Source organism: Tupaia chinensis, unplaced genomic scaffold (assembly GCF_000334495.1).
Source record: "Tupaia chinensis unplaced genomic scaffold, TupChi_1.0 Scaffold000112_1, whole genome shotgun sequence".
NCBI lineage: Eukaryota > Metazoa > Chordata > Mammalia > Scandentia > Tupaiidae > Tupaia > Tupaia belangeri.
Window position 1 is genome coordinate 2,501,780 of NW_006159576.1, and position 11,278 is coordinate 2,513,057.

The following is an 11,278-nucleotide window of genomic DNA, read 5'->3' on the forward strand; positions in this document are numbered from 1 at the left end:
ATATGTAGATTAATTTAGGTAGAATTGCCATTTTGATTATATTAATTCTTCCAGTCCAGGAAAATGGGATGTCCTTCCACGTTTTTGTGTCATTTTCAATTTATTTTTTTAGCTTCTCATAGTTAAAAGAATTAATTAGTAAAGTAATTAGTTCAAGAAGCCTTTTCTTCTTCTTCTTTTTTTTTTTTTTTTTGTAAATTCGTGGGGGCTTTCTGCAAGCTTAATCATGTTATCTTTGTATTTTTGTTTGTTTGTTCTGGTTTTTTTTTTTTTAATAAGGACTTCTTTATTTTGAGGGGAAAAGGCCCCAAACATCAGGCTGTTCACAAAAATAACCCACAGTATCAATTTCAGAAAACAAATATTAAGACTATTACACTAGAGAATGTATTTGACATGACAACTCCCATTCACAAAAATACACTGTTACATTGGTATTGAACAGCCCACCAAGCACTCTTACGTGGGGCATAAAACATGTACTTCTAACTCAAAGCTACTCTCAGGTGCTACTCAACTAAATGATACTGCCTTTGCAGTTAGGGAAGCAATTATTGAACTCATAAATAAAAAGAACTGTACTCCCTGCATAACAAGAGATTATTTTGGAGACAGTTGATAAAAATCATACATCCTTTTTATTGTTAAGTCATAAAGAGGTATTAAAATTAAAAGCAAAATTACAGGGTAAGACTTAACTACTAGGAACATCAAAAAAAGTGAAATGGGACTAGGTGCAAAGCAGTATGAATTAATGAACATGGAAAGGACAAAGATGAGGAAAACAGTGAGCATGCTCTGAGGATACCAGGAGAGAGGATCTGGTAAAAATTTTGATCTTAGACAAGAGCTTAGGTAAAGAAATAATGGGTAGGATTTCTAAACCCCACTATGTGCTTAAGAGTCATCCTTACCATTGGCACTGTCTCTGACATCTTCTCCTTCCTCAGCCTCTTTTTCATTATTCTTTATCAATTTCAGCTGGTTATCCCCCATCTTCATTATCATCATCATCCAGTAGGTCTCCCTCCTCAGCAGTCATTTGCACCCTGTTCAGACTCCATCTTCACATTAGTTTCATCTTTCTTCTTGGAGCTGTTCTCTGCTCCCTCTTCTGACTTACCATTCTTCACCTCTACTGCTTGTTTGCTCTGTTCCTTTTGGATTTTTTCGAGGTTTTTAAGAAGAGAATCCACTTTTTGTTTTATCTGGATCAACTCTTTCTTACTGGTGCGAATGTCATCTCCTTTCAACTTTCCAGACTTGGAAGAAGATCCTCATTGTCCACTCTTAGAATTGAAGCTTTTTCTCCTTCGTGAAGTGTTTCCTGATACACACTGGAGTTTTGAGGGCACTACAGCATGAGCAATAAAAGGTGATGGTGGAACACGTGCTGGGTAACTGTACACCCTGTCATCATAATTGCATTGAAAGTCATGGTCCACGTCAAAAGAAAAGCAGAATAGAGGGGACGGAGTAGGGTGTTCTGGTACTGACCCGTATATCTCCGCTGCAGATCATTTCACATCTGCTTTTCCTCGGTTGACTTTTGGCTCCGAAGCCAGATTAGTATCTGATACCTGGCCAGCAATCATACTGCCATCCTCTCCTGCCACAGCAGCCCAGGCTTTCCTCTCATTAACATACTGAAGGAAGGCAAAGCCCTTATGAACAGAGCAACCCACAATTTTGCTATACTTCGAGATGATTGCCTCCACATCAGACTTCTTAACCACAAAAGTGTTGAGATTCCCAAGGAATACATGGGAGTTCATGGAGCAAGGGTCTATCTCATTGGTAACATTGCTGGCCATTGTGATTGATGTAAGATTCCTCACAAAGACGAAAAGTGTACTGAAGATCAAAAAACAAAACAAACAAAAAAAAAAACTCACAAGAAAGGAGAAGGAAAAGAGATTTGATTCTGAATCTCTTACTCTCAGGTTCTAGGCAAAGAAACCGACTGCAGCTAGAGGTAGGAAATGAGGCTACAACCAGTTCATCTCCAACTCTTTACCATCATGTCATCTTTGAATAAAGATAGTTTCACTTGTAATTTTCCAGTTTGTATCCCTTTTATTTCTTTTCTTTGTCATATTGTACTGGTAGAAATCATCAAATGAATGTTGAATAGAAGTAGAGATAGTGGACATTCTTAGCTTGTTCTTGATCATAAGGGATAAAAAAAGGTTTCACTATTAACTAGGGAATAGCTTTTTTTGTTGTTTTTGTTTTGTTTTTTTGATTTTTGTTTTTTCTAATTATCTAATGTATTCCTGGAATAACATTACTTGGTCATGGTGTTTATTCTTTTTATATATCTTATTTGAGGTCTGTTAATATTTTGTGAGAAAATTTTGGTCATGTTCATGAAGGATTTCATTCTGTAGTTCTGTTTTCCTATAATATTTTTGTCTAATTTTGATATCAGGATATTGCTCACCTTGTAAAATGAGAGATGTTTCTTTGCCTAAATTTTCAAATGATATCTAAATAGGATTAGTGGTGTTCCTACTTTAAATGTTTTATATACTTCACCAATTAAGTCATCTGGGCCTCAAAACATCTTATTTGTTTATCTTTAACTATTTTACATAATGTAAGAATTCTGTATTAGTGTACTATTTCTCCCTCTTGTTCCTTGTGCTATTGCTGTTAAACATTTTTTATTATTTATATTTTTTTATTATTTAGACATTAAGTCACTATACATCATTTAGATTGTGAAGAGACTTTACCCAGCACGATATACACTTCAGTCCAGCCCAGTTGAGACCACCATACACATCCTCATCAACAGATAATAGACCTTATCTGTGTCCCACAAGTGTCTTACCTCTCCATTTCACTTTCCTACGCCACCCCCTCTCACACACTCTATCTACTTTGTCTCTAGTGTCCATTACAATTTTTAATACTTTTATGTTCTCCAGTCTTTCTGTCTGTACCATAGAGTGCAGACAGACAATATGTTAAGTGGAGACATGCAATGTCTCTCTCATAGCCTGATGCTTCACTCAGCAATAAATCTTCCATATTCATCCACTTTCTATCAAATTCTGTGGCCTTGTTGTTTTTTATGGCTGAATAGTATTCCATGGAGTATATATGCCACAATTTTTCAATCTATTCATCTGTTTGCGGGCCATAAACTCTCAGTCTTTTTACCTAAAAAGTTTTCATTTTAACCTCATGTTTGAAAGATAGCCTGAGGGAACCAGCAGTTAGCGTAATGGCTATGTCGCTGGACTCCCACGTAGTCGACCGCGGTTCGCGTCCCGGACCCGGTGGCTTAAAACTCACGCCAGGCGCATGTGCATGTGTGCCCAAGATCCCGAGAGGAGAATGGAGGAGAAGGGATTACAGTGTGACCATCCCCCCTGGGGGGTGATTTCTCGCTTTCTGTCTCTCTGTCTGTCTGGCGAGCGCACGTGCCCTATAGTGAAAACCTTTCAAAAAAAAAAAATGTTATTCCATTGTCTTCTGACTTGCATAGTTTTGAAAGAAAGATCTGTTAAAATTCCTGTATTTTTGTTCCTCTGTACTTAATGTGCCTTTTCTGTATCTACTTTAAATGTTTTTTTCTCATTTTTAGTACTTGCTGTGATTTGATTATAAGGTTTTTGTTTTGACTTTCTAAGTATGTATCCTACTTTATGTACCGAGTTTCTTACATGTGTAAGTTTATTTTTTTATAAAATTTGGAATAGATTTAATCATTATTTCTTCAAATATTATTTCTGTTTTCCGCTCTTTTTCCTCTTTTATTTTCTAATTTATTTCCTATTTACATGTAAGTCAGTTTATTATTGCCTTACAGGTCTCTTTCATTACCCTTGGTCTTTTACATCTGCGTGTGTAAGCTTTGTTTTTAATAGATTCAATTACTATATCTTCATTTATCTTTTTTTCATGTCATTCTACTCTGTTCTTAATCCTTTTATTAAACAAAATATTCAATTCAGATAGAATTCCCCTTTATTTCTTATATTTTTCTTCCTCTTTTCATTATATTATTTTCCTTTTAATAACTAATTACACTGAGTACAGTTGGCTCTTTTAATCTGTGGGTTTCTCAACTGCAGATTTAACCAACTACAAATGTAGCCAGGTCACACTAACTGCTATGATATGGTGGAGAGGTGACTTCCTAAAAGGAAAATGCTAAAAAGTTACTATATATTTTCCTTTTTACTTATTTCTGCTACTAGATATATCATCATCTCTAGAGATGATTTAAAGTATACAAGAGGGTGTGTGTAAGTTACATGTAAATACTATGGCACTTTATATAAAGAAGATATACATAAGAAACATATATAAGGAACTGACATAAGTAACTCGAGCATTGGATTTTGGCATCTGTGGTTTCCTGGAAGCAATTCTCCACTGACACTAAGAGATATTTATAATACCAATTTTCATCTCTTTGCTAATTCCATTGTCTCTGTCATTTTGGGACTGGTTATATTCTCTGATTTTTATCCTGGCTGTGGATAAAATTTGCCTACTTTCTCCATGTCTTGTAATTTTTATTAGATGCCAAACATGGTGAATTTTGTACTAAATGCTAGATTTTATTTAGTTTTTTTCTTTTTTAGAGAGATTTTTTGCTATAGAGCACATGCACTCACCAAAGAGATAGAGAGAGCCAGAGAGACAGAGAAAACACACACACACACACACACACACTTAAGAATGACCACACCAGAATCCCTTCTTTTCCATTCTCCTCTTGGGATTTTTGGGCACGCACACACACATGCCTGGCGTGAGTTTTAAGTCACCGGGTCAGGACTCAAACCATGTTTGACTATGTGAGAGTCCAGCAACATAATCATTTTGCCATCTGCTGTTACTGATTTTATTTAATTTCTTTAAAAATTGTTAAATATTGTTATAACAGGTAATTGTCTTGTGGATTCATTTTATTCTTTTGGTACTTATTTTAAAGCTTTTTAGTATGAGTCCACCTTACCCTTTATTCTAAGGTCACTTTAACCCCATCACTGACACCTGAGTCCTACAAGTTCTCTAATGTGAAGTCTCTCTCCTGTAGTTGGCAAAAACTCCAATTATTACTGACCCTTTTTGATCTCTGGGGATTGTTCAGCCTATATATACCTAATAATTTTTCTTTGTCAGTTCACTCTACATTTGTGCAGATTTCTATTCAAACATTAAAGGGTTGCAGATACATATCCCTAGTGCTCTTTCTTAGCATAAAACTCTCCCTCCCAATGCTCTCACAAATTCTAGCTTCCTAAGCTCAGTCAGATTCTAAAAAATTGTCTTCTCAAGTCAGCAAAACACAGGGCTCTGTTTAGTTCTCACTCTCTGCACCACGGTCTAAAAATTGCCTAAAGAGAGAGAGCCAGGACAATCACTGGGTTCGTATAATTTGTTTTCCTTCTCAGAAATCACAGTTCTATGTTAGCTGTTGTCTGAAAACATGTAATTTACTTAATTTTCTAGTTTTGGGAAGAGTAGAGGTTTGAGGAGTTAAGTAGAGATCTCATTCTCCATCATGGCCCAAAATGGGAGTCTATGTAGTTTACATTTAAAAAAAAAAAAAAAAAAAAAAAAGTTCTATGTTTGTAAATACTATTACTTGTATAGCAACTCCATATAGCATAGGACAGTTCCAAAAATATAAGTGCTAACCAGCAAATCAAATAGTAATTTAAGCCCCCTAATATTTGGGAGAAAATTTAAATCTTTGAACATAATAATAATTGAGGAGTTAGTACTTTATTCTCAAAATGTAATGAAAGCCAGTCAAGCAATCATTTCTATATGAATAGTACAATAACTCATTTTAAAGACATAAATAGCTTTTATTTTCATCACTTCATCTGAGAGTACTCAATTTCCTATATTTTTTTTTTTTCTTTTTGCTCTTGGGAAGTTTTTGTTTTCTTTTGGTTTTGGCTTTTCACCATTGGCTTTTATTTTCATCACTTCATCTGAGAGTACTCAATTTCCTATTTTTTTTTTTCTTTTTGCTCTTGGGAAGTTTTTGTTTTCTTTTGGTTTTGGCTTTTCACCATTGGTCCAAACTTTCCTAATATCCCATCCTTACTCCAAGTCACAAGCCATACCAAACAATCTCTTCTCTTTTGGGTTGTTTCCACTTCTCTAAAATGTAGAGATGACTTTCATACTAGAGTCTTAATGTAAAATTTCCTATAGTCTGATATGCTTTTCTAAAAAATTAAGACTCTTCCAAAACTTCAAATTCATAATGATCAAGAAAAATAATTCTACAATAAGAATTCCCTAATTTTTATTGGAGATTGAGATTCTTCTTCCCCATTCTCTATGCCTCTACACTCCTTCAACAAGACCATCACCACAAATATCTATTCCTGGCTTACGCACCGGCTAATTTATAACTCCCCCCCACACACACACACACACCTTTCTTTTGTATTTCTGGTTGCCTAAAACTTGAAATGCATTTTTCATATATATTAGAAAATTTGTGAGATGCTGTATTAGAAATCAGAAATTTTGTATAGAATCCAGACCAACTCACGAAGAAATATTTATAAGAGGGAAGATAGATAAGCATGTTTTCAGTATAAATTAATGACTATGTATCAAACTTGTCTTCTTTTTGTCACAAATGTTGAGGTGCTACTTCATGAGCTTAAAGATTGGAATGGGGTTGAACTAATAAGGCTTTGGATAAAAGTGATGCCTCAACAAATTACTAGCCAGTTGTTCCATATTGGCCAACAGGCAAAAGCACAAACTAAACTTTCCATTGATTCTGCTCAATACCCCTGCCAGGTGCCTCTCCTCACTCAAAGAACTTCTTCTAGTGCTACAGGCTCTTTAGTGCTTAGCATCAATTTGATTGCTCAGAGGACACAAAGCTTATACATTACATTCTTATCTCTTAAGCTTTAAAGAAATTTCCTACTGGAATAATTGTGTATCATGAAGGGGGGAAAAAAAAGTCTTGTCTAGTTTATAATGTAAAAATCTCCTGGGACCAGCAGTTGGCATAATGGCTGTATTGCTGGACTCCCATGTAGTGGACTGCAGTGGACTGCAGTGTAGTCCCAGACCCAGTGGCTTAAACTCACGCCAGGCACATGTGTGTGCATGCCCAAGATCACGAGAGGAGAATGGAGAAGAGAAGGGAGTGCAGCGTGGCCATCCCCCCCTGGGGGGTGATTTATCACTTTCCGTCTCTCTGTCTCTCCCTGTCTTTCTGGTGAGTGTATATGCCCTATAGCAAAAACCTCTCAAAAAAAAATCTAATTTTGGGGATCAGCAGGTGGCATGGTGGTCAAGGGTGCTGGACTCCCACATGGCCGACTGACGTTCAAGTCCCAGACCTGGTGGCTTGCTGTCTCACTTTCCTCCTCTTTCTCTTTCTCTCACTTAGTCCCTCTCTGGTCAAATTAAAATAAATAAATAAAGTTGAATAAAATATTTTTTTAAAAATATCTCATTTTGGGGACCAGTAGATGGTGTGATGATTAAGGTGTTGTACTCCAACATGGGTTACCATGGTTCTAGTCCGGACCTGGTGGATTGCTTTCTCACTTTCCCTTTCTCTCTTCCTCTAGTCAAATTAAAAAATAAATAATAATGATAACAAATAAAATTAAATAATTCTTTTTTAAAAATCTCATTATTGAGCACTGCACATGCTACATTAATCACTTCCATGTATTACCTCATGTAATCCTCACAGCAATCCTTCAAGGCAAGTATTTGTATTCCCACTTTTCAAATAAGGAAAGTAAATCTTAAAATAATTAAAGTCAGATGAAAGATGGTGAGTGTAGAGACAAAATTCCAACCCAGGGTCAAAAATTCTTGTTATCAAAGAGTTAATTTTCTAAGTTCAAGTTGGGCTTTTCACACAAGTGAACTATCCAACATTCACAACCCTTTCAAGTGAACCATAATCTCTCAAAAGAGAATGAATAAAAAGCTAATTGAGTCAGGCATAAGGCTAACCCTACAATCCAAAGTTCATTTTGGATCCAAAGTACCATCATGAGTTCATATGAAGAATGGCTGAGCTTGCCTTTTCCTTCATAAAGGTATAGGAGTCACAGTGGAGACATTTCCTTGGTTTCTCATCTAGTTCCTAAATTACAAATAGAACTCCATGTATATTATTTTTATCTTTTAAATTATTAATTTATTTATTGCATATTCCACCTTTATAAGCAAAAGATGTTCCTCTTTTTGCCTAAAATTTCTACATGTGATCTGAGTCTTCCATGATCTCCTGCACACTCACCATCAATTATTCCACCTCTCACATGTATATTTAACTCAACCATTTTTACTTACTCCTTTCTATAATTTATAACCTTATTTTTTTAAAACTGCTTTTTTGGTGCCAGCCAATAGCATGTGGTTAGGGTGCCGAATTTCCACATAGCTGCCCAGAGTTCAAATCCCTGACCTGGAGGCTTAGTTTCTCGCTTTCCCTTTTTCTCTCTCTTTGTTTCTCTCTGGTCAAATTAAAAAACAATACAACAAATGGAATTAAATAAATAAATAATCTTTTTTTTTAAAAAAAAAAAACCTGGTTTTTAAATTTTATATTCTCTTCTAACTACTTTCATAACTCTTTCTTCTACAATTGAGTAATAAAGTTTTTACAAACAGCAACATGCATTCACTGTCTCCACTTTTCACCTCTCATTAACCCACCTCCCTGCAACCTAGCTCTCAAACCATTACCCCATCAAAATTACTTCCAATATTATCCCCAATGATCTACTAGGTATCAAATCTAATGGACACTCTTAAATATTTATTTTTGTGACTTTCTGAAGCATTTGATCCTATCCTGTTTATTGTTCCCTCTTTCTTAAAATTCTGCCCATCTTGGGACCAGCAGTTGGCATAATGGCTATGTTGCTGAACTCCCATGTAGTTGACCGCGGTTCAAGTCCCGGACCTGATGGCTTAAAACTCACGCCGGGCGCATGTGCATGCGTGCCCAAGATCCCAAGAGGAGAATGGAAGAGAAGGGATTACAGCATGGCCATCCCCCCAGGGAGTGATTTCTTGCTTTCTGTCTCTCTGTCTCTGTCTGTGTGAAGAGTGCATGTGCCCTATAGCAAAAACCTCTCCAAAAAAAAAAAAAAAAATTCTCCCCATCTTTAACTCCCATGACACTATTCTACCCTGTTCTTTTACTTCCTGCAGTGTTCTTCTTCAGACATCTTTATGGGATCTGCCGTCATGTTCGGCCTCTTAAATACTAATATTCCCCAGCATCTTATCCAGTTCTGTCTTTCCTCATTCTAAATTCTCTCCCTGATGTCATCTATAGTCATGCCGTCAACTACAATACAATCCAGATACTGAACCACAAATGGTGAACAAAATGTTCACAGACTCTGCCCTCTGGGATTTATGACCTAGTGAAAGACAATCACTAAATAAGTGACCACATAAGCAATACTATCATCACTGTGGTAAGTGTCTTGGAAGAAAAAAGGTTCTTTGAAAGTGAAGGCAAGGAAGTTAAACCAAGACCCAGGTACAGTGGAGGTTTCTATATGGTGATATTTAGGTTAGCCAAAGAAGGAGGTGGGGGGGACATATTCTAAGCTAAGAAAATAACATGCAAGGTGGCCTTAAGATGGAAAAATATCATCTTAGAGGACAGAAATGCATGCATAAAGGTGTAGAAATTAGAAGTTGAATGCAAGTTATCCAAAAATTGGATCAGAATTGGTGGAGGAAAGAAGGCAAAATTGGTGAGGTATGCAGATGCCAGAAGGGAAAAGGCATTTCCTGACATAATGTGGAGTTTGCTTACAGTTAATAAGGAGCCTTTTAAAGATGTTATCTGGTGACAATGAGGAAATTTACTTGAATTTAAGGAACAATAATGTCAAGAAGACAAATCAGGCAATTATAATATGCAGGGGTAAAATGAGCATTTGTAAAACTTTAGCAGTAGAAATAAAAATTAGAGAAGAGTCAGCCCTTAACCATCAGGGAAACAGATTTTCCACATGGCCAGTTGTGTTTTGGATGCAAGCACTAGAGGCTTGAAAGACACACAGACTGTGTGTACATGACAAAATGGAGAAATGGAGAAGGGATTGCAGCATGACCAAGCCCCACTGGAACGTGCTTTCTTTCTCTATCTCAGTCTCTCTGGCAAGCACACACACCATCCAGCAATATTTTTTAAATTAAAAAAAATAGACAATAAAGTTACAAGATGTATAGGTCAAAAATATTGATATGACATGAGTGGATTGAATTTGCAGGTCAGGGAGAGACAAGGGAAGCAGGAGAAGATGATTCCCACTGAATGACTGGGATTGTAAGAAGAAAACCAGGCTATTCAGGAGGAGGATGATAAACTGAGTTCTAGCCATGCTGAGGACGCGTAGCCTGCGGCCCTCTCTGTGAAGATGTTCTGTAACTGGATGAAAACAGAGATCAGGTATCAGGAAAAGGGTCCGGGTTGGAGAATGCAGAACAAGAGGACATCACTCTGGACTCCATACGACTCACTGCTAACTCAGCCTTTCGACCTGGCTGGCTCAGATGTTCATCTCCCTCCAAGCTTGATTCTCTTCCAGTCCTCTCCGGTATAGCAGTGACACCACCACCCAACAAGAGTGGTATCCAGATCTTCCTAGACAACTTTGCTCTGTCCAGTTGGGTCACTGAATTCCGTTCTGCCATCAGAACATATTTCCAAAGTTTCAAACACTTCTACATGCTGCAGCTTCCAACTCCCTAAACCAAGTCACATTTATTTTACTCTTTTTAAGATTTATTTAATTTTATTTATCATTATTACTATGTTTTAATTTGCCACAGGGCACACACACAAGAGAGAGAGAGAGAGAGAGAGAGAGAGAGAGAGAGAGAAAGTGAGAAAGTAAGCTGCCAGGTCCGAGACTCGAACCACAGTCAGCCATGTGGGAGTCCAGGGCCCTAACGACCACATCATTTGCTGCCCTCCTCCCCTCCCTTTTCTTTTTTTGAGAGGTTTTCGCTATAGGGTGCATGCGCTCGCCAGACAGACAGAGAGAGACATAGAGACAGAAAGCAAGAAATCACCCCCCAAGGAGGATGGTCACGCTGCAATCCCTTCTCCTCCATTCTCCTCTCAGGATCTTGGGCATGCATGCACATGCGCCTGGCATGAGTTCTAAGCCACCGGGTCCGAGACGTGAACCACGGTCAACTATGTGGGAATCCAGCGACATAGCCATTACGCTAACTGCTGGTTCCCCCTCCTCCCTTTTTAAGAGTTACTTTTTTT

At 37.2% G+C, this 11,278-nt stretch overlaps 1 protein-coding gene and 1 pseudogene across 1 annotated transcript in view; both read right to left on the reverse strand.

Annotated features, from left to right (window-relative positions):
* RGL1 (ral guanine nucleotide dissociation stimulator like 1) overlaps positions 1 to 11,278 on the reverse strand; it is a 370,662-nt gene that overhangs the window by 259,689 nt on the left and 99,695 nt on the right.
* Positions 898 to 1,814, reverse strand: LOC102476414 (heterogeneous nuclear ribonucleoprotein C pseudogene; annotated as a pseudogene).